This window comes from Schistocerca serialis, chromosome 2 (genome assembly GCF_023864345.2).
Source record: "Schistocerca serialis cubense isolate TAMUIC-IGC-003099 chromosome 2, iqSchSeri2.2, whole genome shotgun sequence".
In the NCBI taxonomy this organism is placed as follows: domain Eukaryota; kingdom Metazoa; phylum Arthropoda; class Insecta; order Orthoptera; family Acrididae; genus Schistocerca; species Schistocerca serialis.
The window spans coordinates 71,285,213-71,311,648 of record NC_064639.1 but is presented as its reverse complement, the minus strand read 5'-3'; positions in this window follow the sequence as shown (position 1 = coordinate 71,311,648).

The following is a 26,436-nucleotide window of genomic DNA, read 5'->3' as shown; positions in this document are numbered from 1 at the left end:
ACTTAAGTCGGCATTGTGCCTTTTCAATTTCATTCCGATGCAATTTATGTGCTTCATCGTCAATAAGAAGGTCCATGGTATACAGTAAACCTGAAGTGTAGCATCGGAATCTAAAACTGGACTCACAGGAGAGATTCAAATCATAGAAGGTTAAAGTGTCAGTCCTTTTGTACTTAAGTCGTCATTGTGCCTTTTGAATTGAATTCCGATGCAATTTCTGTGTTTCGTCGCAAATAAGAAGGTCCAAGGTATACAGTGAACCTGAAGTGAAGCATCGGAATCTAAAACTAGACTCACAGGAGAGGTTCAAATCATAGAAAGTTAGAATGTCAGTCCTCTTGTACTTAAGTCGGCATTGTGAAATTTGTATTAAATTAGGATGCAATTTCTGTGTTTCCTCGTCAATAAGGAGGTCCAAGGGATACAGTAAACCTGAAGTGAAGCATCGGATTCTAAAACTGGACTCACAGGACAGGTTCAAATCATAGAAAATTAGAGCGTCAGTCATCTTGTACTTAAGTCGGCATTGTGCCTTTTCAATTTCATTCCGATGCAATTTATGTGCTTCATCGTCAATAAGAAGGTCCAAGGGATACAGTAAACCTGAAGTGTAGCATCGGAATCTAAAACTGGACTCAAAGTAGAGGTTCAAATAATAGAAATTTAGAAAGTCAGTCCTCTTGAACTGAAGTCGAAATTGTGCCTTTTGAATTTAATTCCGATGCTATTTCTGTGTTTCATCGTCAATACGAAGGTCCAAGGTATACAGTAAACTTGAAGTGAAGCATCGGTATCTAAAACTGGACTCACAAGAGAGATTCAAATCATAGAAAGTTAAAGTGTCAGTCCTTTTGTACTTAAGTCGTCATTGTGTCTTTTGTATTAAATTCGGATGCAATTTCTGTGGCTCATCGTCAATAAGAAGGTCCAAGGTATACAGGAAACCTGAAGTGAAGCATCGGAATCTAAAACTGGACTCACAGGAGAGGTTCAAATCATAGAAAGTGAGAGTGTCAGTCCTCTTGAACTTAAGTCGGCATTGTGCCTTTCGTACTATATTCGGATGCAGTTTCTTTGTTTCATTGTCAATAAAAAGGTCCAAGGTATACAGGAAACCGGAAGTGAAGCATCGGAATCTAAAACTGGACTCACAGGAGAGGTTCAAATCATAGAAAGTGAGAGTGTCTGTCCACTTGTACTTAAGTCGGCATTGTGCCTTTTGTATTAAATTCGGATGCAATTTCTGTGTTTCATCGTCAATATGAAGGTCCAAGGGATACAGAAAACCGAAGTGAGACATCGGAATCTAAAACTGGACTCACAGGAGAGGTTCAAATCATAGAAAGATAGAGTGTCAGCTCTTCTTGTACTTAAGTCGGCATTGTGCCCTTTGTATTAAATTCGCATGCAATTTCTGTGTTTCTTCATCAATACGAAGGTACAAGGGATACAGTAAACCTGAAGTGAAGCATCGGAATCTAAAACTGGACTCGACGGAGAGGTTCAAATCATAGAAAGTTAGAGTGTCAGTCCTCTTGTACTTTAGTCGGCCTTGTGCCTTTTCAATTTAATTGCGATGCAATTTCTGTGTTTCATCGTCAATAAGATGGTCCAAGGGATACAGTAAACCTGAAGTGAAGCATCGGATTCTAAAACTGGACTTACAGGAGAGGTTCAAATCATAGAAAATTAGAGTGTCAGTCCTCTTGTACTTAAGTCGGCATTGTACCATTGGTATTAAATTCGGATGCAATTTCTGTGTTTCATCGTCAATAAGAAAGTCCAAGGGATACAGTAAACCTGAAGTGAATCATCGGATTCTAAAACTGGACTCACAGGACAGGTTCAAGTCATAGAAAATTAGAGCGTCAGTCATCTTGTACTTAAGTCGGCATTGTGCCTTGTCAATTTCATTCCGATGCAATTTATGTGCTTCATCGTCAATAAGAAGGTCCATGGTATACAGTAAACCTGAAGTGTAGCATCGGAATCTAAAACTGGACTCACAGGACAGATTCAAATCATAGAAGGTTAAAGTGTCAGTCCTTTTGTACTTAAGTCGTCATTGTGCCTTTTGAATTGAATTCCGATGCAATTTCTGTGTTTCGTCGCAAATAAGAAGGTCCAAGGTATACAGTGAACCTGAAGTGAAGCATCGGAATCTAAAACTAGACTCACAGGAGAGGTTCAAATCATAGAAAGTTAGAATGTCAGTCCTCTTGTACTTAAGTCGGCATTGTGAAATTTGTATTAAATTAGGATGCAATTTCTGTGTTTCCTCGTCAATAAGGAGGTCCAAGGGATACAGTAAACCTGAAGTGTAGCATCGGAATCTAAAACTGGACTCAAAGGAGAGGTTCAAATCATAGAAATTTAGAAAGTCAGTCCTCTTGGACTGAAGTCGGAATTGTGCCTTTTGAATTTATTTCCGATGCTATTTCTGTGTTTCATCGTCAATACGAAAATCCAAGGTATACAGTAAACTTGAAGTGAAGCATCGGTATCTAAAACTGGACTCACAGGAGAGATTCAAATCATAGAAAGTTAAAGTGTCAGTCCTTTTGTACTTAAGTCGTCATTGTGTCTTTTGTATTAAATTCGAATGAAATTTCTGTGTTTCATCGTCAATAAGAAGGTCCAAGGGATACAGTGAACCTGAAGTGAAGCTTCGGAATCTAAAACTAAATTCACAGGAGAGGTTCTAATCTTAGAAAGTTAGAGTGTCAGTCCTCTTGTACTTAAGTCGGCATTGTGCCGTTTGTATTACATTCGGATGCAATTTCTGTGTTTCATCATCAATAAGAAGGTCCAAGGGATACAGTAAACCTGAAGTGAAGCATCGGAATCTAAAATTGGGCTAACAGGAGAGGTTCAATCATAGAAATGTAGAGTGTCAGTCCTCTTGTACTTAAGTCGGCATTGTGCCTTTTGAATTTAATTTGGATGCAATTTCTGTGGCTCATCGTCAATAAGAAGGTCTAAGGTATACAGGAAACCTGAAGTGAAGCATCGGAATCTAAAACTGGACTCACAGGAGAGGTTCAAATCATAGAAAGTGAGAGTGTCAGTCCTCTTGTACTTAAGTCGGCATTGTGCCTTTTGTATTATATTCGGATGCAGTTTCTTTGTTTCATTGTCAATAAAAAGGTCCAAGGTATACAGGAAACCGGAAGTGAAGCATCGGAATCTAAAACTGGACTCACAGGAGAGGTTCAAATCATAGAAAGTGAGAGTGTCTGTCCACTTGTACTTAAGTCGGCATTGTGCCTTTTGTATTAAATTCGGATGCAATTTCTGTGTTTCATCGTCAAAATGAAGGTCCAAGGGATACAAAAAACCGAAGTGAGGCATCGGAATCTAAAACTGGACTCACAGGAGAGGTTCAAATCATAGAAGGATAGAGTGTCAGCTCTTCTTGTACTTAAGTCGGCATTGTGCCCTTTGTATTAAATTCGCATGCAATTTCTGTGTTTCTTCATCAATAAGAAGGTACAAGGGATACAGTAAACCTCAAGTGAAGCGTCGGAATCTAAAACTGGACTCACCGGAGAGGTTCAAATCATAGAAAGTTAGAGTGTCAGTCCTCTTGTACTTTAGCGGCCTTGTGCCTTTTCAATTTAATTGCGATGCAATTTCTGTGTTCCATCGTCAATAAGATGGTCCAAGGGATACAGTAAACCTGAAGTGAAGCATCGGATTCAAAAACTGGACTTACAGGAGAGGTTCAAATCATAGAAAATTAGAGTGTCAGTCCTCTTGTACTTAAGTCGGCATTGTACCTTTTGTATTAAATTCGGATGCAATTTCTGTGCTTCATCGTCAATAAGAAGGTTTAAGGGATACAGTAAACCTGAAGTGAATCATCGGATTCTAAAACTGGACTCACAGGACAGGTTCAAATCATAGAAAATTAGAGCGTCAGTCATCTTGTAATTAAGTCGGCATTGTGCCTTTTCAATTTCATTCCGATGCAATTTATGTGCTTCATAGTCAATAAGAAGGTCCATGGTATACAGTAAACCTGAAGTGTAGCATCGGAATCTAAAACTGGACTCACAGGAGAGATTCAAATCATAGAAGGTTAAAGTGTCAGTCCTTTTGTACTTAAGTCGTCATTGTGCCTTTTGAATTGAATTCCGATGCAATTTCTGTGTTTCGTCGCAAATAAGAAGGTCCAAGGTATACAGTGAACCTGAAGTGAAGCATCGGAATCTAAAACTAGACTCACGGGAGAGGTTCAAATCATAGAAAGTTAGAATGTCAGTCCTCTTGTACTTAAGTCGGCATTGTGAAATTTGTATTAAATTAGGATGCAATTTCTGTGTTTCCTCGTCAATAAGGAGGTCCAAGGGATACAGTAAACCTGAAGTGAAGCATCGGATTCTAAAACTGGACTCACAGGACAGGTTCAAATCATAGAAAATTAGAGCGTCAGTCATCTTGTACTTAAGTCGGCATTGTGCCTTTTCAATTTCATTCCGATGCAATTTATGTGCTTCATCGTCAATAAGAAGGTCCATGGTATACAGTAAACCTGAAGTGTAGCATCGGAATCTAAAACTGGACTCAAAGTAGAGGTTCAAATAATAGAAATTTAGAAAGTCAGTCCTCTTGAACTGAAGTCGGAATTGTGCCTTTTGAATTTAATTCGGATGCTATTTCTGTGTTTCATCGTCAATACGAAGGTCCAAAGTATACAGTAAACTTGAAGTGAAGCATCGGTATCTAAAACTGGACTCACAGGAGAGATTCAAATCATAGAAAGTTAAAGTGTCAGTCCTTTTGTACTTAAGTCGTCATTGTGTCTTTTGTATTAAATTCGAATGAAATTTCTGTGTTTCATCGTCAATAAGAAGGTCCAAGGGATACAGTGAACCTGAAGTGAAGCATCGGAATCTAAAACTAAACTCACAGGAGAGGTTCTAATCCTAGAAAGTTAGAGTGTCAGTCCTCTTCTACTTAAGTCGGCATTGTGCCTTTTGATTTGAATTCCGATGCAATTTCTGTGTTTCATCGCAAATAAGAAGGTCCAAGGTATGCAGTGAACCTGAAGTGAAGCATCGGAATCTAAAACTAGACTCACAGGAGAGGTTCAATTCATAGAAAGTTAGAATGTCAGTCCTCTTGTACTTAAGTCGGCATTGTGACATTTGTATTAAATTCAGATGCAATTTCTGTGTTTCCTCGTCAATAAGGAGGTCCAAGGGATACAGTAAACCTGAAGTGAAGCATCGGAATCTAAAACTGGACTCACCGGAGAGGTTCAATTCATAGAGAGTTAGGGTGTCAGTCCTCTTGTACTTAAGTCGGCATTGTGCCGTTTGTATTACATTCGGATGCAATTTCTGTGTTTCATCATCAATAAGAAGGTTCAAGGGATACAGTAAACCTGAAGTGAAGTATCGGAATCTAAAACTGGGCTAACAGGAGAGGTTCAAATCATGGGAAGTTAGAGTGTCAGTCCTCTTGTACTGAAGTTGGCATTGTGCCTTTTGTACTATATTCGGATGCAGTTTCTTTGTTTCATTGTCAATAAAAAGGTCCAAGGTATACAGGAAACCGGAAGTGAAGCATCGGAATCTAAAACTGGACTCACAGGAGAGGTTCAAATCATAGAAAGTGAGAGTGTCTGTCCACTTGTACTTAAGTCGGCATTGTGCCTTTTGTATTAAATTCGGATGCAATTTCTGTGTTTCATCGTCAATATGAAGGTCCAAGGGATACAGAAAACCGAAGTGAGACATCGGAATCTAAAACTGGACTCACAGGAGAGGTTCAAATCATAGGAAGTTAGAGTGTCAGTCCTCTTGTACTTTAGTCGGCCTTGTGCCTTTTCAATTTAATTGCGATGCAATTTCTGTGTTTCATCGTCAATAAGATGGTCCAAGGGATACAGTAAACCTGAAGTGAAGCATCGGATTCTAAAACTGGACTTACAGGAGAGGTTCAAATCATAGAAAATTAGAGTGTCAGTCCTCTTGTACTTAAGTCGGCATTGTACCATTGGTATTAAATTCGGATGCAATTTCTGTGTTTCATCGTCAATAAGAAAGTCCAAGGGATACAGTAAACCTGAAGTGAATCATCGGATTCTAAAACTGGACTCACAGGACAGGTTCAAAACATAGAAAATTAGAGCGTCAGTCATCTTGTACTTAAGTCGGCATTGTGCCTTTTCAATTTCATTCCGATGCAATTTATGTGCTTCATCGTCAATAAGAAGGTCCATGGTATACAGTAAACCTGAAGTGTAGCATTGGAATCTAAAACTGGACTCAAAGGAGAGGTTCAAATCATAGAAATTTAGAAAGTCAGTCCTCTTGAACTGAAGTCGTAATTGTGCCTTTTGAATTTAATTCCATTGCTATTTCTGTGTTTCATCGTCAATACGAAGGTCCAAGGTATACAGTAAACTTGAGGTGAAGCATCGGTATCTAAAATTGGACTCACAGGAGAGGTTCAAGTCATAGAAAGATAGAGTGTCAGCTCTTCTTGTACTTAAGTCGGCATTGTGCCCTTTGTATTAAATTCGCATGCAATTTCTGTGTTTCTTCATCAATAAGAAGGTACAAGGGATACAGTAAACCTGAAGTGAAGCGTCGGAATCTAAAACTGGACTCACCGGAGAGGTTCAAATCGTAGAAAGTTAGAGTGTCAGTCCTCTTGTACTTTAGTCGGCCTTGTGCCTTTTCAATTTAATTGCGATGCAATTTCTGTGTTTCATCGTCAATAAGATGGTCCAAGGGATACAGTAAACCTGAAGTGAAGCATCGGATTCTAAAACTGGACTTACAGGAGAGGTTCAAATCATAGAAAATTAGAGTGTCAGTCCTCTTGTACTTAAGTCGGCATTGTACCTTTTGTATTAAATTCGGATGCAATTTCTGTGTTTCATCATCAATAAGAAGGTCCAAGGGATACAGTAAACCTGAAGTGAATCATCGGATTCTAAAACTGGACTCACAGGACAGGTTCAAATCATAGAAATTTAGAGCGTCAGTCATCTTAAGTCGGCACTGTGCCTTTTCAATTTCATTCCGATGCAATTTATGTGCTTCATCGTCAATAAGAAGGTCCATGGTATACAGTAAACCTGAAGTGTAGCATCGGAATCTAAAACTGGACTCAAAGGAGAGGTTCAAATCATAGAAATTTAGAAAGTCAGTCCTCTTGGACTGAAGTCGGAATTGTGCCTTTTGAATTTATTTCCGATGCTATTTCTGTGTTTCATCGTCAATACGAAGGTCCAAGGTATACAGTAAACTTGAAGTGAAGCATCGGTATCTAAAACTGGACTCACAGGAGAGATTCAAATCATAGAAAGTTAAAGTGTCAGTCCTTTTGTACTTAAGTCGTCATTGTGTCTTTTGTATTAAATTCGAATGAAATTTCTGTGTTTCATCGTCAATAAGAAGGTCCAAGGGATACAGTGAACCTGAAGTGAAGCATCGGAATCTAAAACTAAACTCACAGGAGAGGTTCTAATCTTAGAAAGTTAGAGTGTCAGTCCTCTTCTAGTTAAGTCGGCATTGTGCCTTTTGAATTGAATTCCGATGCAATTTCTGTGTTTCGTCGCAAATAAGAAGGTCCAAGGTATCCAGTGAACCTGAAGTGAAGCATCGGAATCTAAAACTAGACTCACAGGAGAGGTTCAAATCATAGAAAGTTAGAATGTCAGTCCTCTTGTACTTAAGTCGGCATTGTGACATTTGTATTAAATTCAGATTCAATTTCTGTGTTTCCTCGTCAATAAGGAGGTCCAAGGGATACAGTAAACCTGAAGTGAAGCATCGGAATCTAAAACTGGACTCACCGGAGAGGTTCAAATCATAGACAGTTAGGGTGTCAGTCCTCTTGTACTTAAGTCGGCATTGTTCCGTTTGTATTACATTCGGATGCAATTTCTGTGTTTCATCATCAATAAGAAGGTCCAAGGGATACAGTAAACCTGAAGTGAAGCATCGGAATCTAAAATTGGGCTAACAGGAGAGGTTCAATCATAGAAATGTAGAGTGTCAGTCCTCTTGTACTTAAGTCGGCATTGTGCCTTTTGAATTTAATTTGGATGCAATTTCTGTGGCTCATCGTCAATAAGAAGGTCTAAGGTATACAGGAAACCTGAAGTGAAGCATCGGAATCTAAAACTGGACTCACAGGAGAGGTTCAAATCATAGAAAGTGAGAGTGTCAGTCCTCTTGTACTTAAGTCGGCATTGTGCCTTTTGTATTATATTCGGATGCAGTTTCTTTGTTTCATTGTCAATAAAAAGGTCCAAGGTATACAGGAAACCGGAAGTGAAGCTTCGGAATCTAAAACTGGACTCACAGGAGAGGTTCAAATCATAGAAAGTGAGAGTGTCTGTCCACTTGTACTTAAGTCGGCATTGTGCCTTTTGTATTAAATTCGGATGCAATTTCTGTGTTTCATCGTCAAAATGAAGGTCCAAGGGATACAAAAAACCGAAGTGAGGCATCGGAATCTAAAACTGGACTCACAGGAGAGGTTCAAATCATAGAAGGATAGAGTGTCAGCTCTTCTTGTACTTAAGTCGGCATTGTGCCCTTTGTATTAAATTCGGATGCAATTTCTGTGCTTCATCGTCAATAAGAAGGTTTAAGGGATACAGTAAACCTGAAGTGAATCATCGGATTCTAAAACTGGACTCACAGGACAGGTTCAAATCATAGAAAATTAGAGCGTCAGTCATCTTGTACTTAAGTCGGCATTGTGCCTTTTCAATTTCATTCCGATGCAATTTATGTGCTTCATCGTCAATAAGAAGGTCCATGGTATACAGTAAACCTGAAGTGTAGCATCGGAATCTAAAACTGGACTCACAGGACAGATTCAAATCATAGAAGGTTAAAGTGTCAGTCCTTTTGTACTTAAGTCGTCATTGTGCCTTTTGAATTGAATTCCGATGCAATTTCTGTGTTTTGTCGCAAATAAGAAGGTCCAAGGTATACAGTGAACCTGAAGTGAAGCATCGGAATCTAAAACTAGACTCACAGGAGAGGTTCAAATCATAGAAAGTTAGAATGTCAGTCCTCTTGTACTTAAGTCGGCATTGTGAAATTTGTATTAAATTAGGATGCAATTTCTGTGTTTCCTCGTCAATAAGGAGGTCCAAGGGATACAGTAAACCTGAAGTGAAGCATCGGATTCTAAAACTGGACTCACAGGACAGGTTCAAATCATAGAAAATTAGAGCGTCAGTCATCTTGTACTTAAGTCGGCATTGTGCCTTTTCAATTTCATTCCGATGCAATTTATGTGCTTCATCGTCAATAAGAAGGTCCATGGTATACAGTAAACCTGAAGTGTAGCATCGGAATCTAAAACTGGACTCAAAGGAGAGGTTCAAATCATAGAAATTTAGAAAGTCAGTCCTCTTGGACTGAAGTCGGAATTGTGCCTTTTGAATTTATTTCCGATGCTATTTCTGTGTTTCATCGTCAATACGAAAATCCAAGGTATACAGTAAACTTGAAGTGAAGCATCGGTATCTAAAACTGGACTCACAGGAGAGATTCAAATCATAGAAAGTTAAAGTGTCAGTCCTTTTGTACTTAAGTCGTCATTGTGTCTTTTGTATTAAATTCGAATGAAATTTCTGTGTTTCATTGTCAATAAGAAGGTCCAAGGGATACAGTGAACCTGAAGTGAAGCATCGGAATCTAAAACTAAATTCACAGGAGAGGTTCTAATCTTAGAATGTTAGAGTGTCAGTCCTCTTCTAGTTAAGTCGGCATTGTGCCTTTTGAATTGAATTCCGATGCAATTTCTGTGTTTCGTCGCAAATAAGAAGGTCCAAGGTATGCAGTGAACCTGAAGTGAAGCATCGGAATCTAAAACTAGACTCACAGGAGAGGTTCAAATCATAGAAAGTTAGAATGTCAGTCCTCTTGTACTTAAGTCGGCATTGTGACATTTGTATTAAATTCAGATTCAATTTCTGTGTTTCCTCGTCAATAAGGAGGTCCAAGGGATACAGTAAACCTGAAGTGAAGCATCGGAATCTAAAACTGGACTCATCGGAGAGGTTCAAATCATAGAAAGTTAGGGTGTCAGTCCTCTTGTACTTAAGTCGGCATTGTGCCGTTTGTATTAAATTCGGATGCAATTTCTGTGTTTCATCATCAATAAGAAGGTCCAAGGGATACAGTAAACCTGAAGTGAAGCATCGGAATCTAAAATTGGGCTAACAGGAGAGGTTCAAATCATAGAAGGATAGAGTGTCAGCTCTTCTTGTACTTAAGTCGGCATTGTGCCCTTTGTATTAAATTCGCATGCAATTTCTGTGTTTCTTCATCAATAAGAAGGTACAAGGGATACAGTAAACCTCAAGTGAAGCGTCGGAATCTAAAACTGGACTCACCGGAGTGGTTCAAATCATAGAAAGTTAGAGTGTCAGTCCTCTTGTACTTTAGCGGCCTTGTGCCTTTTCAATTTAATTGCGATGCAATTTCTGTGTTCCATCGTCAATAAGATGGTCCAAGGGATACAGTAAACCTGAAGTGAAGCATCGGATTCTAAAACTGGACTCACAGGACAGGTTCAAATCATAGAAAATTAGAGCGTCAGTCATCTTGTACTTAAGTCGGCATTGTGCCTTTTCAATTTCATTCCGATGCAATTTATGTGCTTCATCGTCAATAAGAAGGTCCATGGTATACAGTAAACCTGAAGTGTAGCATCGGAATCTAAAACTGGACTCAAAGGAGAGGTTCAAATCATAGAAATTTAGAAAGTCAGTCCTCTTGGACTGAAGTCGGAATTGTGCCTTTTGAATTTATTTCCGATGCTATTTCTGTGTTTCATCGTCAATACGAAAATCCAAGGTATACAGTAAACTTGAAGTGAAGCATCGGTATCTAAAACTGGACTCACAGGAGAGATTCAAATCATAGAAAGTTAAAGTGTTAGTCCTTTTGTACTTAAGTCGTCATTGTGTCTTTTGTATTAAATTCGAATGAAATTTCTGTGTTTCATCGTCAATAAGAAGGTCCAAGGGATACAGTGAACCTGAAGTGAAGCATCGGAATCTAAAACTAAATTCACAGGAGAGGTTCTAATCTTAGAAAGTTAGAGTGTCAGTCCTCTTCTAGTTAAGTCGGCATTGTGCCTTTTGAATTGAATTCCGATGCAATTTCTGTGTTTCGTCGCAAATAAGAAGGTCCAAGGTATGCAGTGAACCTGAAGTGAAGCATCGGAATCTAAAACTAGACTCACAGGAGAGGTTCAAATCATAGAAAGTTAGAATGTCAGTCCTCTTGTACTTAAGTCGGCATTGTGACATTTGTATTAAATTGAGATTCAATTTCTGTGTTTCCTCGTCAATAAGGAGGTCCAAGGGATACAGTAAACCTGAAGTGAAGCATCGGAATCTAAAACTGGACTCACCGGAGAGGTTCAAATCATAGAAAGTTAGGGTGTCAGTCCTCTTGTACTTAAGTCGGCATTGTGCCCTTTGTATTAAATTCGCATGCAATTTCTGTGTTTCTTCATCAATAAGAAGGTACAAGGGATACAGTAAACCTCAAGTGAAGCGTCGGAATCTAAAACTGGACTCACCGGAGTGGTTCAAATCATAGAAAGTTAGAGTGTCAGTCCTCTTGTACTTTAGTCGGCCTTGTGCCTTTTCAATTTAATTGTGATGCAATTTCTGTGTTCCATCGTCAATAAGATGGTCCAAGGGATACAGTAAACCTGAAGTGAAGCATCGGATTCAAAAACTGGACTTACAGGAGAGGTTCAAATCATAGAAAATTAGAGTGTCAGTCCTCTTGTACTTAAGTCGGCATTGTACCTTTTGTATTAAATTCGGATGCAATTTCTGTGCTTCATCGTCAATAAGAAGGTTTAAGGGATACAGTAAACCTGAAGTGAATCATCGGATTCTAAAACTGGACTCACAGGACAGGTTCAAATCATAGAAAATTAGAGCGTCAGTCATCTTGTACTTAAGTCGGCATTGTGCCTTTTCAATTTCATTCCGATGCAATTTATGTGCTTCATCGTCAATAAGAAGGTCCATGGTATACAGTAAACCTGAAGTGTAGCATCGGAATCTAAAACTGGACTCACAGGAGAGATTCAAATCATAGAAGGTTAAAGTGTCAGTCCTTTTGTACTTAAGTCGTCATTGTGCCTTTTGAATTGAATTCCGATGCAATTTCTGTGTTTCGTCGCAAATAAGAAGGTCCAAGGTATACAGTGAACCTGAAGTGAAGCATCGGAATCTAAAACTAGACTCACAGGAGAGGTTCAAATCATAGAAAGTTAGAATGTCAGTCCTCTTGTACTTAAGTCGGCATTGTGAAATTTGTATTAAATTAGGATGCAATTTCTGTGTTTCCTCGTCAATAAGGAGGTCCAAGGGATACAGTAAACCTGAAGTGAAGCATCGGATTCTAAAACTCGACTCACAGGACAGGTTCAAATCATAGAAAATTAGAGCGTCAGTCATCTTGTACTTAAGTCGGCATTGTGCCTTTTCAATTTCATTCCGATGCAATTTATGTGCTTCATCGTCAATAAGAAGGTCCAAGGGATACAGTAAACCTGAAGTGTAGCATCGGAATCTAAAACTGGACTCAAAGTAGAGGTTCAAATAATAGAAATTTAGAAAGTCAGTCCTCTTGAACTGAAGTCGGAATTGTGCCTTTTGAATTTAATTCCGATGCTATTTCTGTGTTTCATCGTCAATACGAAGGTCCAAGGTATACAGTAAACTTGAAGTGAAGCATCGGTATCTAAAACTGGACTCACAAGAGAGATTCAAATCATAGAAAGTTAAAGTGTCAGTCCTTTTGTACTTAAGTCGTCATTGTGTCTTTTGTATTAAATTCGGATGCAATTTCTGTGGCTCATCGTCAATAAGAAGGTCCAAGGTATACAGGAAACCTGAAGTGAAGCATCGGAATCTAAAACTGGACTCACAGGAGAGGTTCAAATCATAGAAAGTGAGAGTGTCAGTCCTCTTGAACTTAAGTCGGCATTGTGCCTTTCGTACTATATTCGGATGCAGTTTCTTTGTTTCATTGTCAATAAAAAGGTCCAAGGTATACAGGAAACCGGAAGTGAAGCATCGGAATCTAAAACTGGACTCACAGGAGAGGTTCAAATCATAGAAAGTGAGAGTGTCTGTCCACTTGTACTTAAGTCGGCATTGTGCCTTTTGTATTAAATTCGGATGCAATTTCTGTGTTTCATCGTCAATATGAAGGTCCAAGGGATACAGAAAACCGAAGTGAGACATCGGAATCTAAAGCTGGACTCACAGGAGAGGTTCAAATCATAGAAAGATAGAGTGTCAGCTCTTCTTGTACTTAAGTCGGCATTGTGCCCTTTGTATTAAATTCGCATGCAATTTCTGTGTTTCTTCATCAATAAGAAGGTACAAGGGATACAGTAAACCTCAAGTGAAGCGTCGGAATCTAAAACTGGACTCACCGGAGTGGTTCAAATCATAGAAAGTTAGAGTGTCAGTCCTCTTGTACTTTAGTCGGCCTTGTGCCTTTTCAATTTAATTGTGATGCAATTTCTGTGTTCCATCGTCAATAAGATGGTCCAAGGGATACAGTAAACCTGAAGTGAAGCATCGGATTCAAAAACTGGACTTACAGGAGAGGTTCAAATCATAGAAAATTAGAGTGTCAGTCCTCTTGTACTTAAGTCGGCATTGTACCTTTTGTATTAAATTCGGATGCAATTTCTGTGCTTCATCGTCAATAAGAAGGTTTAAGGGATACAGTAAACCTGAAGTGAATCATCGGATTCTAAAACTGGACTCACAGGACAGGTTCAAATCATAGAAAATTAGAGCGTCAGTCATCTTGTACTTTAGTCGGCCTTGTGCCTTTTGAATTTAATTCCGATGCTATTTCTGTGTTTCATCGTCAATACGAAGGTCCAAGGTATACAGTAAACTTGAAGTGAAGCATCGGTATCTAAAACTGGACTCACAAGAGAGATTCAAATCATAGAAAGTTAAAGTGTCAGTCCTTTTGTACTTAAGTCGTCATTGTGTCTTTTGTATTAAATTCGGATGCAATTTCTGTGGCTCATCGTCAATAAGAAGGTCCAAGGTATACAGGAAACCTGAAGTGAAGCATCGGAATCTAAAACTGGACTCACAGGAGAGGTTCAAATCATAGAAAGTGAGAGTGTCAGTCCTCTTGAACTTAAGTCGGCATTGTGCCTTTCGTACTATATTCGGATGCAGTTTCTTTGTTTCATTGTCAATAAAAAGGTCCAAGGTATACAGGAAACCGGAAGTGAAGCATCGGAATCTAAAACTGGACTCACAGGAGAGGTTCAAATCATAGAAAGTGAGAGTGTCTGTCCACTTGTACTTAAGTCGGCATTGTGCCTTTTGTATTAAATTCGGATGCAATTTCTGTGTTTCATCGTCAATATGAAGGTCCAAGGGATACAGAAAACCGAAGTGAGTCATCGGAATCTAAAGCTGGACTCACAGGAGAGGTTCAAATCATAGAAAGATAGAGTGTCAGCTCTTCTTGTACTTAAGTCGGCATTGTGCCCTTTGTATTAAATTCGCATGCAATTTCTGTGTTTCTTCATCAATAAGAAGGTACAAGGGATACAGTAAACCTCAAGTGAAGCGTCGGAATCTAAAACTGGACTCACCGGAGTGGTTCAAATCATAGAAAGTTAGAGTGTCAGTCCTCTTGTACTTTAGTCGGCCTTGTGCCTTTTCAATTTAATTGTGATGCAATTTCTGTGTTCCATCGTCAATAAGATGGTCCAAGGGATACAGTAAACCTGAAGTGAAGCATCGGATTCAAAAACTGGACTTACAGGAGAGGTTCAAATCATAGAAAATTAGAGTGTCAGTCCTCTTGTACTTAAGTCGGCATTGTACCTTTTGTATTAAATTCGGATGCAATTTCTGTGCTTCATCGTCAATAAGAAGGTTTAAGGGATACAGTAAACCTGAAGTGAATCATCGGATTCTAAAACTGGACTCACAGGACAGGTTCAAATCATAGAAAATTAGAGCGTCAGTCATCTTGTACTTAAGTCGGCATTGTGCCTTTTCAATTTCATTCCGATGCAATTTATGTGCTTCATCGTCAATAAGAAGGTCCATGGTATACAGTAAACCTGAAGTGTAGCATCGGAATCTAAAACTGGACTCACAGGAGAGATTCAAATCATAGAAGGTTAAAGTGTCAGTCCTTTTGTACTTAAGTCGTCATTGTGCCTTTTGAATTGAATTCCGATGCAATTTCTGTGTTTCGTCGCAAATAAGAAGGTCCAAGGTATACAGTGAACCTGAAGTGAAGCATCGGAATCTAAAACTAGACTCACAGGAGAGGTTCAAATCATAGAAAGTTAGAATGTCAGTCCTCTTGTACTTAAGTCGGCATTGTGAAATTTGTATTAAATTAGGATGCAATTTCTGTGTTTCCTCGTCAATAAGGAGGTCCAAGGGATACAGTAAACCTGAAGTGAAGCATCGGATTCTAAAACTGGACTCACAGGACAGGTTCAAATCATAGAAAATTAGAGCGTCAGTCATCTTGTACTTAAGTCGGCATTGTGCCTTTTCAATTTCATTCCGATGCAATTTATGTGCTTCATCGTCAATAAGAAGGTCCAAGGGATACAGTAAACCTGAAGTGTAGCATCGGAATCTAAAACTGGACTCAAAGTAGAGGTTCAAATAATAGAAATTTAGAAAGTCAGTCCTCTTGAACTGAAGTCGGAATTGTGCCTTTTGAATTTAATTCCGATGCTATTTCTGTGTTTCATCGTCAATACGAAGGTCCAAGGTATACAGTAAACTTGAAGTGAAGCATCGGTATCTAAAACTGGACTCACAAGAGAGATTCAAATCATAGAAAGTTAAAGTGTCAGTCCTTTTGTACTTAAGTCGTCATTGTGTCTTTTGTATTAAATTCGGATGCAATTTCTGTGGCTCATCGTCAATAAGAAGGTCCAAGGTATACAGGAAACCTGAAGTGAAGCATCGGAATCTAAAACTGGACTCACAGGAGAGGTTCAAATCATAGAAAGTGAGAGTGTCAGTCCTCTTGAACTTAAGTCGGCATTGTGCCTTTCGTACTATATTCGGATGCAGTTTCTTTGTTTCATTGTCAATAAAAAGGTCCAAGGTATACAGGAAACCGGAAGTGAAGCATCGGAATCTAAAACTGGACTCACAGGAGAGGTTCAAATCATAGAAAGTGAGAGTGTCTGTCCACTTGTACTTAAGTCGGCATTGTGCCTTTTGTATTAAATTCGGATGCAATTTCTGTGTTTCATCGTCAATATGAAGGTCCAAGGGATACAGAAAACCGAAGTGAGACATCGGAATCTAAAGCTGGACTCACAGGAGAGGTTCAAATCATAGAAAGATAGAGTGTCAGCTCTTCTTGTACTTAAGTCGGCATTGTGCCCTTTGTATTAAATTCGCATGCAATTTCTGTGTTTCTTCATCAATACGAAGGTACAAGGGATACAGTAAACCTGAAGTGAAGCATCGGAATCTAAAACTGGACTCGACGGAGAGGTTCAAATCATAGAAAGTTAGAGTGTCAGTCCTCTTGTACTTTAGTCGGCCTTGTGCCTTTTCAATTTAATTGCGATGCAATTTCTGTGTTTCATCGTCAATAAGATGGTCCAAGGGATACAGTAAACCTGAAGTGAAGCATCGGATTCTAAAACTGGACTTACAGGAGAGGTTCAAATCATAGAAAATTAGAGTGTCAGTCCTCTTGTACTTAAGTCGGCATTGTACCATTGGTATTAAATTCGGATGCAATTTCTGTGTTTCATCGTCAATAAGAAAGTCCAAGGGATACAGTAAACCTGAAGTGAATCATCGGATTCTAAAACTGGACTCACAGGACAGGTTCAAAACATAGAAAATTAGAGCGTCAGTCGTCTTGTACTTAAGTCGGCATTGTGCCTTTTCAATTTCATTCCGATGCAATTTATGTGCTTCATCGTCAATAAGAAGGTCCATGGTATACAGTAAACCTGAAGTGTAGCATTGGAATCTAAAACTGGACTCAAAGGAGAGGTTCAAATCATAGAAATTTAGAAAGTCAGTCCTCTTGAACTGAAGTCGTAATTGTGCCTTTTGAATTTAATTCCGTTGCTATTTCTGTGTTTCATCGTCAATACGAAGGTCCAAGGTATACAGTAAACTTGAGGTGAAGCATCGGTATCTAAAATTGGACTCACAGGAAAGGTTCAAATCATAGAAAGATAGAGTGTCAGCTCTTCTTGTACTTAAGTCGGCATTGTGCCCTTTGTATTAAATTCGCATGCAATTTCTGTGTTTCTTCATCAATAAGAAGGTACAAGGGATACAGTAAACCTGAAGTGAAGCGTCGGAATCTAAAACTGGACTCACCGGAGAGGTTCAAATCATAGAAAGTTAGAGTGTCAGTCCTCTTGTACTTTAGTCGGCCTTGTGCCTTTTCAATTTAATTACGATGCAATTTCTGTGTTTCATCGTCAATAAGATGGTCCAAGGGATACAGTAAACCTGAAGTGAAGCATCGGATTCTAAAACTGGACTTACAGGAGAGGTTCAAATCATATAAAATTAGAGTGTCAGTCCTCTTGTACTTAAGTCGGCATTGTACCTTTCGTATTAAATTCGGATGCAATTTCTGTGTTTCATCATCAATAAGAAGGTCCAAGGGATACAGTAAACCTGAAGTGAATCATCGGATTCTAAAACTGGACTCACAGGACAGGTTCAAATCATAGAAATTTAGAGCGTCAGTCATCTTAAGTCGGCACTGTGCCTTTTCAATTTCATTCCGATGCAATTTATGTGCTTCATCGTCAATAAGAAGGTCCATGGTATACAGTAAACCTGAAGTGTAGCATCGGAATCTAAAACTGGACTCAAAGGAGAGGTTGAAATCATAGAAATTTAGAAAGTCAGTCCTCTTGGACTGAAGTCGGAATTGTGCCTTTTGAATTTATTTCCGATGCTATTTCTGTGTTTCATCGTCAATACGAAGGTCCAAGGTATACAGTAAACTTGAAGTGAAGCATCGGTATCTAAAACTGGACTCACAGGAGAGATTCAAATCATAGAACGTTAAAGTGTCAGTCCTTTTGTACTTAAGTCGTCATTGTGTCTTTTGTATTAAATTCGAATGAAATTTCTGTGTTTCATCGTCAATAAGAAGGTCCAAGGGATACAGTAAACCTGAAGTGAAGCATCGGAATCTAAAACTGGACCCACAGGAGACGTTCAAATCATAGAAAGGTAGAGTGTCAGTCCTCTTGTTACTTAAGTCGGCATTGTGCCTTTCGAATTTAATTCGGATGCAATTTCTGTGTTTCATCGTGAATTAGAAATTCCAAGGGATACAGTAAACCTAAAGTGAATCATCGGAATCTGAAACTGGACTCACAGAAGAGGTTCAAATCATAGAAAGTTAGAGAGTCAGTCCTCTTGTACTTATGTCGGCATTGTGCCTCTTGAATTTAATTCGGATGCAATTTTTGTGGTTCATCGTCAATAAGAAGGTCCAAGGTATACAGTAAACCTGGAGTGAGGCATCGGAATCTAAAACTGGACTCACATGAGAGATTCAAATCATAGAAAGAGAGAGTGTCAGTCCTCTTGTACTTAAGTCGGCATTGTACCGTTTGTATTAAATTCGGATGCAATTTCTGTGTTTCGTCGTCAATAAGAAGGTCCAAGGTATACAGTAAACCTGAAGTGAAGCATCGGAATCCAAAACTGGACTCACAGGAGAGATTCAAATCATAGAAGGTTAAAGTGTCAGTCCTTTTGTACTTAAGTCGTCATTGTGCCTTTTGAATTGAATTCCGATGCAATTTCTGTGTTTCGTCGCAAATAAGAAGGTCCAAGGTATACAGTGAACCTGAAGTGAAGCATCGGAATCTAAAACTAAACTCACAGGAGAGGTTCTAATCTTAGAAAGTTAGAGTGTCAGTCCTCTTCTAGTTAAGTCGGCATTGTGCCTTTTGAATTGAATTCCGATGCAATTTCTGTGTTTCGTCGCAAATAAGAAGGTCCAAGGTATGCAGTGAACCTGAAGTGAAGCATCGGAATCTAAAACTAGACTCACAGGAGAGGTTCAAATCATAGAAAGTTAGAATGTCAGTCCTCTTGTACTTAAGTCGGCATTGTGACATTTGTATTAAATTCAGATTCAATTTCTGTGTTTCCTCGTCAATAAGGAGGTCCAAGGGATACAGTAAACCTGAAGTGAAGCATCGGAATCTAAAACTGGACTCACCGGAGAGGTTCAAATCATAGAAAGTTAGGGTGTCAGTCCTCTTGTACTTAAGTCGGCATTGTGCCGTTTGTATTACATTTGGATGCAATTTCTGTGTTTCATCATCAATAAGAAGGTCCAAGGGATACAGTAAACCTGAAGTGAAGCATCGGAATCTAAAATTGGGCTAACAGGAGAGGTTCAATCATAGAAATGTAGAGTGTCAGTCCTCTTGTACTTAAGTCGGCATTGTGCCTTTTGAATTTAATTTGGATGCAATTTCTGTGGCTCATCGTCAATAAGAAGGTCTAAGGTATACAGGAAACCTGAAGTGAAGCATCGGAATCTAAAACTGGACTCACAGGAGAGGTTCAAATCATAGAAAGTGAGAGTGTCAGTCCTCTTGTACTTAAGTCGGCATTGTGCCTTTTGTATTATATTCGGATGCAGTTTCTTTGTTTCATTGTCAATAAAAAGGTCCAAGGTATACAGGAAACCGGAAGTGAAGCATCGGAATCTAAAACTGGACTCACAGGAGAGGTTCAAATCATAGAAAGTGAGAGTGTCTGTCCACTTGTACTTAAGTCGGCATTGTGCCTTTTGTATTAAATTCGGATGCAATTTCTGTGTTTCATCGTCAAAATGAAGGTCCAAGGGATACAAAAAACCGAAGTGAGGCATCGGAATCTAAAACTGGACTCACAGGAGAGGTTCAAATCATAGAAGGATAGAGTGTCAGCTCTTCTTGTACTTAAGTCGGCATTGTGCCCTTTGTATTAAATTCGCATGCAATTTCTGTGTTTCTTCATCAATAAGAAGGTACAAGGGATACAGTAAACCTCAAGTGAAGCGTCGGAATCTAAAACTGGACTCACCGGAGTGGTTCAAATCATAGAAAGTTAGAGTGTCAGTCCTCTTGTACTTTAGTCGGCCTTGTGCCTTTTCAATTTAATTGCGATGCAATTTCTGTGTTCCATCGTCAATAAGATGGTCCAAGGGATACAGTAAACCTGAAGTGAAGCATCGGATTCAAAAACTGGACTTACAGGAGAGGTTCAAATCATAGAAAATTAGAGTGTCAGTCCTCTTGTACTTAAGTCGGCATTGTACCTTTTGTATTAAATTCGGATGCAATTTCTGTGCTTCATCGTCAATAAGAAGGTTTAAGGGATACAGTAAACCTGAAGTGAATCATCGGATTCTAAAACTGGACTCACAGGACAGGTTCAAATCATAGAAAATTAGAGCGTCAGTCATCTTGTACTTAAGTCGGCATTGTGCCTTTTCAATTTCATTCCGATGCAATTTATGTGCTTCATCGTCAATAAGAAGGTCCATGGTATACAGTAAACCTGAAGTGTAGCATCGGAATCTAAAACTGGACTCACAGGACAGATTCAAATCATAGAAGGTTAAAGTGTCAGTCCTTTTGTACTTAAGTCGTCATTGTGCCTTTTGAATTGAATTCCGATGCAATTTCTGTGTTTCGTCGCAAATAAGAAGGTCCAAGGTATACAGTGAACCTGAAGTGAAGCATCGGAATCTAAAACTAGACTCACAGGAGAGGTTCAAATCATAGAAAGTTAGAATGTCAGTCCTCTTGTACTTAAGTCGGCATTGTGAAATTTGTATTAAATTAGGATGCAATTTCTGTGTTTCCTCGTCAATAAGGAGGTCCAAGGGATACAGTAAACCTGAAGTGTAGCATCGGAATCTAAAACTGGACTCAAAGGAGAGGTTCAAATCATAGAAATTTAGAAAGTCAGTCCTCTTGGACTGAAGTCGGAATTGTGCCTTTTGAATTTATTTCCGATGCTATTTCTGTGTTTCATCGTCAATACGAAAATCCAAGGTATACAGTAAACTTGAAGTGAAGCATCGGTATCTAAAACTGGACTCACAGGAGAGATTCAAATCATAGAAAGTTAAAGTGTCAGTCCTTTTGTACTTAAGTCGTCATTGTGTCTTTTGTATTAAATTCGAATGAAATTTCTGTGTTTCATCGTCAATAAGAAGGTCCAAGGGATACAGTGAACCTGAAGTGAAGCATCGGAATCTAAAACTAAATTCACAGGAGAGGTTCTAATCTTAGAAAGTTAGAGTGTCAGTCCTCTTGTACTTAAGTCGGCATTGTGCCGTTTGTATTACATTCTTATGCAATTTCTGTGTTTCATCATCAATAAGAAGGTCCAAGGGATACAGTAAACCTGAAGTGAAGCATCGGAATCTAAAATTGGGCTAACAGGAGAGGTTCAATCATAGAAATGTAGAGTGTCAGTCCTCTTGTACTTAAGTCGGCATTGTGCCTTTTGAATTTAATTTGGATGCAATTTCTGTGGCTCATCGTCAATAAGAAGGTCTAAGGTATACAGGAAACCTGAAGTGAAGCATCGGAATCTAAAACTGGACTCACAGGAGAGGTTCAAATCATAGAAAGTGAGAGTGTCAGTCCTCTTGTACTTAAGTCGGCATTGTGCCTTTTGTATTATATTCGGATGCAGTTTCTTTGTTTCATTGTCAATAAAAAGGTCCAAGGTATACAGGAAACCGGAAGTGAAGCATCGGAATCTAAAACTGGACTCACAGGAGAGGTTCAAATCATAGAAAGTGAGAGTGTCTGTCCACTTGTACTTAAGTCGGCATTGTGCCTTTTGTATTAAATTCGGATGCAATTTCTGTGTTTCATCGTCAAAATGAAGGTCCAAGGGATACAAAAAACCGAAGTGAGGCATCGGAATCTAAAACTGGACTCACAGGAGAGGTTCAAATCATAGAAGGATAGAGTGTCAGCTCTTCTTGTACTTAAGTCGGCATTGTGCCCTTTGTATTAAATTCGCATGCAATTTCTGTGTTTCTTCATCAATAAGAAGGTACAAGGGATACAGTAAACCTCAAGTGAAGCGTCGGAATCTAAAACTGGACTCACCGGAGTGGTTCAAATCATAGAAAGTTAGAGTGTCAGTCCTCTTGTACTTTAGTCGGCCTTGTGCCTTTTCAATTTAATTGCGATGCAATTTCTGTGTTCCATCGTCAATAAGATGGTCCAAGGGATACAGTAAACCTGAAGTGAAGCATCGGATTCAAAAACTGGACTTACAGGAGAGGTTCAAATCATAGAAAATTAGAGTGTCAGTCCTCTTGTACTTAAGTCGGCATTGTACCTTTTGTATTAAATTCGGATGCAATTTCTGTGCTTCATCGTCAATAAGAAGGTTTAAGGGATACAGTAAACCTGAAGTGAATCATCGGATTCTAAAACTGGACTCACAGGACAGGTTCAAATCATAGAAAATTAGAGCGTCAGTCATCTTGTACTTAAGTCGGCATTGTGCCTTTTCAATTTCATTCCGATGCAATTTATGTGCTTCATCGTCAATAAGAAGGTCCATGGTATACAGTAAACCTGAAGTGTAGCATCGGAATCTAAAACTGGACTCACAGGAGAGATTCAAATCATAGAAGGTTAAAGTGTCAGTCCTTTTGTACTTAAGTCGTCATTGTGCCTTTTGAATTGAATTCCGATGCAATTTCTGTGTTTCGTCGCAAATAAGAAGGTCCAAGGTATACAGTGAACCTGAAGTGAAGCATCGGAATCTAAAACTAGACTCACAGGAGAGGTTCAAATCATAGAAAGTTAGAATGTCAGTCCTCTTGTACTTAAGTCGGCATTGTGAAATTTGTATTAAATTAGGATGCAATTTCTGTGTTTCCTCGTCAATAAGGAGGTCCAAGGGATACAGTAAACCTGAAGTGTAGCATCGGAATCTAAAACTGGACTCAAAGGAGAGGTTCAAATCATAGAAATTTAGAAAGTCAGTCCTCTTGGACTGAAGTCGGAATTGTGCCTTTTGAATCTATTTCCGATGCTAATTCTGTGTTTCATCGTCAATACGAAAATCCAAGGTATACAGTAAACTTGAAGTGAAGCATCGGTATCTAAAACTGGACTCACAGGAGAGATTCAAATCATAGAAAGTTAAAGTGTCAGTCCTTTTGTACTTAAGTCGTCATTGTGTCTTTTGTATTAAATTCGAATGAAATTTCTGTGTTTCATCGTCAATAAGAAGGTCCAAGGGATACAGTGAACCTGAAGTGAAGCATCGGAATCTAAAACTAAATTCACAGGAGAGGTTCTAATCTTAGAAAGTTAGAGTGTCAGTCCTCTTGTACTTAAGTCGGCATTGTGCCGTTTGTATTACATTCGGATGCAATTTCTGTGTTTCATCATCAATAAGAAGGTCCAAGGGATACAGTAAACCTGAAGTGAAGCATCGGAATCTAAAATTGGGCTAACAGGAGAGGTTCAATCATAGAAATGTAGAGTGTCAGTCCTCTTGTACTTAAGTCGGCATTGTGCCTTTTGAATTTAATTTGGATGCAATTTCTGTGGCTCATCGTCAATAAGAAGGTCTAAGGTATACAGGAAACCTGAAGTGAAGCATCGGAATCTAAAACTGGACTCACAGGAGAGGTTCAAATCATAGAAAGTGAGAGTGTCAGTCCTCTTGTACTTAAGTCGGCATTGTGCCTTTTGTATTATATTCGGATGCAGTTTCTTTGTTTCATTGTCAATAAAAAGGTCCAAGGTATACAGGAAACCGGAAGTGAAGCATCGGAATCTAAAACTGGACTCACAGGAGAGGTTCAAATCATAGAAAGTGAGAGTGTCTGTCCACTTGTACTTAAGTCGGCATTGTGCCTTTTGTATTAAATTCGGATGCAATTTCTGTGTTTCATCGTCAAAATGAAGGTCCAAGGGATACAAAAAACCGAAGTGAGGCATCGGAATCTAAAACTGGACTCACAGGAGAGGTTCAAATCATAGAAGGATAGAGTGTCAGCTCTTCTTGTACTTAAGTCGGCATTGTGCCCTTTGTATTAAATTCGCATGCAATTTCTGTGTTTCTTCATCAATAAGAAGGTACAAGGGATACAGTAAACCTCAAGTGAAGCGTCGGAATCTAAAACTGGACTCACCGGAGTGGTTCAAATCATAGAAAGTTAGAGTGTCAGTCCTCTTGTACTTTAGCGGCCTTGTGCCTTTTCAATTTAATTGCGATGCAATTTCTGTGTTCGATCGTCAATAAGATGGTCCAAGGGATACAGTAAACCTGAAGTGAAGCATCGGATTCAAAAACTGGACTTACAGGAGAGGTTCAAATCATAGAAAATTAGAGTGTCAGTCCTCTTGTACTTAAGTCGGCATTGTACCTTTTGTATTAAATTCGGATGCAATTTCTGTGCTTCATCGTCAATAAGAAGGTTTAAGGGATACAGTAAACCTGAAGTGAATCATCGGATTCTAAAACTGGACTCACAGGACAGGTTCAAATCATAGAAAATTAGAGCGTCAGTCATCTTGTAATTAAGTCGGCATTGTGCCTTTTCAATTTCATTCCGATGCAATTTATGTGCTTCATCGTCAATAAGAAGGTCCATGGTATACAGTAAACCTGAAGTGTAGCATCGGAATCTAAAACTGGACTCACAGGAGAGATTCAAATCATAGAAGGTTAAAGTGTCAGTCCTTTTGTACTTAAGTCGTCATTGTGCCTTTTGAATTGAATTCCGATGCAATTTCTGTGTTTCGTCGCAAATAAGAAGGTCCAAGGTATACAGTGAACCTGAAGTGAAGCATCGGAATCTAAAACTAGACTCACGGGAGAGGTTCAAATCATAGAAAGTTAGAATGTCAGTCCTCTTGTACTTAAGTCGGCATTGTGAAATTTGTATTAAATTAGGATGCAATTTCTGTGTTTCCTCGTCAATAAGGAGGTCCAAGGGATACAGTAAACCTGAAGTGAAGCATCGGATTCTAAAACTGGACTCACAGGACAGGTTCAAATCATAGAAAATTAGAGCGTCAGTCATCTTGTACTTAAGTCGGCATTGTGCCTTTTCAATTTCATTCCGATGCAATTTATGTGCTTCATCGTCAATAAGAAGGTCCATGGTATACAGTAAACCTGAAGTGTAGCATCGGAATCTAAAACTGGACTCAAAGTAGAGGTTCAAATAATAGAAATTTAGAAAGTCAGTCCTCTTGAACTGAAGTCGGAATTGTGCCTTTTGAATTTAATTCCGATGCTATTTCTGTGTTTCATCGTCAATACGAAGGTCCAAAGTATACAGTAAACTTGAAGTGAAGCATCGGTATCTAAAACTGGACTCACAGGAGAGATTCAAATCATAGAAAGTTAAAGTGTCAGTCCTTTTGTACTTAAGTCGTCGTTGTGTCTTTTGTATTAAATTCGAATGAAATTTCTGTGTTTCATCGTCAATAAGAAGGTCCAAGGGATACAGTGAACCTGAAGTGAAGCATCGGAATCTAAAACTAAACTCACAGGAGAGGTTCTAATCCTAGAAAGTTAGAGTGTCAGTCCTCTTCTACTTAAGTCGGCATTGTGCCTTTTGATTTGAATTCCGATGCAATTTCTGTGTTTCATCGCAAATAAGAAGGTCCAAGGTATGCAGTGAACCTGAAGTGAAGCATCGGAATCTAAAACTAGACTCACAGGAGAGGTTCAATTCATAGAAAGTTAGAATGTCAGTCCTCTTGTACTTAAGTCGGCATTGTGACATTTGTATTAAATTCAGATGCAATTTCTGTGTTTCCTCGTCAATAAGGAGGTCCAAGGGATACAGTAAACCTGAAGTGAAGCATCGGAATCTAAAACTGGACTCACCGGAGAGGTTCAATTCATAGAGAGTTAGGGTGTCAGTCCTCTTGTACTTAAGTCGGCATTGTGCCGTTTGTATTACATTCGGATGCAATTTCTGTGTTTCATCATCAATAAGAAGGTTCAAGGGATACAGTAAACCTGAAGTGAAGTATCGGAATCTAAAACTGGGCTAACAGGAGAGGTTCAAATCATAGGAAGTGAGAGTGTCTGTCCACTTGTACTTAAGTCGGCATTGTGCCTTTTGTATTAAATTCGGATGCAATTTCTGTGTTTCATCGTCAATATGAAGGTCCAAGGGATACAGAAAACCGAAGTGAGACATCGGAATCTAAAACTGGACTCACAGGAGAGGTTCAAATCATAGGAAGTTAGAGTGTCAGTCCTCTTGTACTTTAGTCGGCCTTGTGCCTTTTCAATTTAATTGCGATGCAATTTCTGTGTTTCATCGTCAATAAGATGGTCCAAGGGATACAGTAAACCTGAAGTGAAGCGTCGGATTCTAAAACTGG